Here is a 2,597-nt window from a genome sequence, read left to right on the forward strand (position 1 = left end):
AAAGGCTAAAAGGGCTTATCCCACGGGGAGAACAGATCCACAACAAAGGTGAATGAAAGATAAATGGGTAAGACTCAAATTTGCACCGCAAGATAAGAGTGTTAAAGGAAAGAAGAGGAATCTTATCTCATGATGTGTTCCTCTTGTTCAGAGATGGTCATGTGATAAGAGTTATAAGCTGGAAATAAGGGAAATATTATCCCACGTGTTCCTATGGGGATAAAAGGAGTACTATGGGATAAGAAAAAGCTAGTTCAAAGGATTATCCTGCAAACAGTAGGAACATAAAGGAAAAGGGCTTGCAGGTGGAAGGCTAGGAGCAACGTGGGATAAGGCTTCCAAGGTAAAACACATAAAATCTTATCCCACAAGGATAGAAGAAGGGGTAAATGACATCATGGGATAAATACAACAAGGGAAATCTACAATAGAGGATTATCCCATGGAGATAGCTGAGATGGTTGAAGGAGCTTCAGAGAATATGAATTTCTAAAATGACAAAGGGGACTTAAGTATTGCTAAAAAACCTCAGGTCTTAAGTCCTTTATTTCTTAGGAAGGCCCCATCCACGGCTACTTAACCCAGGAAGTTTCCACATGTTCCAAATGTTCACTTAAGTGCTGACCCCAAGTAACTCTGTCGCGCGAGATAAGATTTCAAAAGGATGTGCCCCATGTTCCTTATCCAGCAAGTGGTTTCAATGTGAATTTCAACCCCTCGGGATAAGAAGAAAGAAAAAAATACAAAGGAGTCCTTATCCCGCGATAACTACAAAGCGAGCAAGGAGCAATGCGGGATAAGGAGCGATTGAATAAAACAAGCGATAAAAGCTTATCCCGCAATGAACCAGGAACACTGTGAAATGGCCGCGGGATAAGGGCTGACTTAAAAATAAAGGGAGTCTTATCTCGCATGATTTTCATGCCACTAGAATAACATTATAAGGCAATGCGGGATAAGTCAACAATGAAGGATGAAATGCTTTTCTTATCCCACGCATCCCCGTGGGGATAAGAAAAGAGTCTCGGGATAATAAAATACTTAAGCAAAAGGTAAAATGGCTTATCCCATTGGGCAGCAAAGATCGGTGAAACTCAAAGGTGCATCGCAGGATAAGAATTGTGAAGGAGAAATAAGAGAAATCCTTATTCATGCGTCCCCGCAGGGATAAGAAAGATGCTCTGGAGAAGAAAATGCTAGTTCAAAAGCTTATCCCATGGATGATAAAAACAAAAAGAAAGGGGCTTGTAGGCGAAAGGTGAAAGGAAGGGTTAAGATCAACACGGGATAAGATCTCCAAAGAAAGCAAATAGAGGCTTATCCCACAAAGATAGAAGGAATGGCTAGTGACACCACAGGATAAGTAAAACAAAGGAAAATTACAACAGAAGCTTATCCCGCATAGAAAGTTAAGATGGATGTAGAGGCTCCATGGAGTATGAAATTCTAATTTGACATGACAGAATTTAAGAGAATGCCATGTCATTATTCAGGGAAGGCCAAAGAGCAATCCTGATAGTCAATTGCTAGATTGACAGATGGAATTCAAAATTGACACCAACGATTACCTCTATCCAACACAAATGAATTAATGGCATTGCAATAAATTAAAAATTCAATGGCATTCTTTCTTACCTTTCATCCAGAGAGATTTCAGAGCAACATAGAGAGAGAAAAAAGGCAAATTTCAGCATTCCAGCGTGCTTCCCAGCATTTTCAGTTGAAGAGAAAACAGTAAGTGTTTTTTTCCCTCTTGTGTGCATTATTAGACTATTACAGTAATATCTTGAGTTACCTGCGTCTGTGCCCTAGAAGTCAGTAGTTTTACTCTTGCATTTGCTTTCCAAGTTTTTAATCAGTCCAAATTGTTAAGATGGCATCTCCTATTGAGCAATCTACCACCCCTGCTGCCAAGAAAGCCAGCGTAACTGAGGCAAGCTCTTCAATTTCCATCACTGAGGCTACACCTCTAGATATGGTTCCCCCCATGCAAGAAATTACAGGTGCCCCTTATGTGAAACCAAGCCCTAGAACCGCCTCACAAGTATCAGAGGAGGTTGAAGCTAGCTCCCCTCCGAAAGAGAAGGCTAAAAAGAGAAAAAGAAAAACTGTCTGAAAGACTGTCACTATCATTTCTGATAGTGAATCTTCAGATGAGCCCTCTCTCGCTTCTAAAATAAGGAAGCCCACTTCAAAGAAGAGGAAGAGCACCAAGAAGGCTTCACCTGAAGCCACCTCTACTGAAACCCCATCCCCTGCACAAGATTCTCTCGCTCTAGTTAATCCATCTGTTGAGGAAGCCCCAATTCCTCAAAAGCCAATCCCACAAGGAGAAAACCCTCAGGAGCCAGCCAAAGAGGCTTCTCAAATAAAACAAAAGATCACCAAGCCTTCAAAGTTCTCTAGGAAGCCATCCAAAGGGGAGTCATTAGCTCAAGTGGAGTAGCCACCAGCGCAACCTATTGTTCCTCTTGCTCCTTCCAGGACCTGTGAAGAGTTGCAACAAGAGGTTGAACAAAGATTGGAAGAAATTGCACGAAGGGAAACCAGACAGACTAGGAGCCTATGCTGGAATTATTTGAGGGATCCACAATGCA

This window comes from Cryptomeria japonica, chromosome 8, assembly GCF_030272615.1.
Source record: "Cryptomeria japonica chromosome 8, Sugi_1.0, whole genome shotgun sequence".
NCBI lineage: Eukaryota > Viridiplantae > Streptophyta > Pinopsida > Cupressales > Cupressaceae > Cryptomeria > Cryptomeria japonica.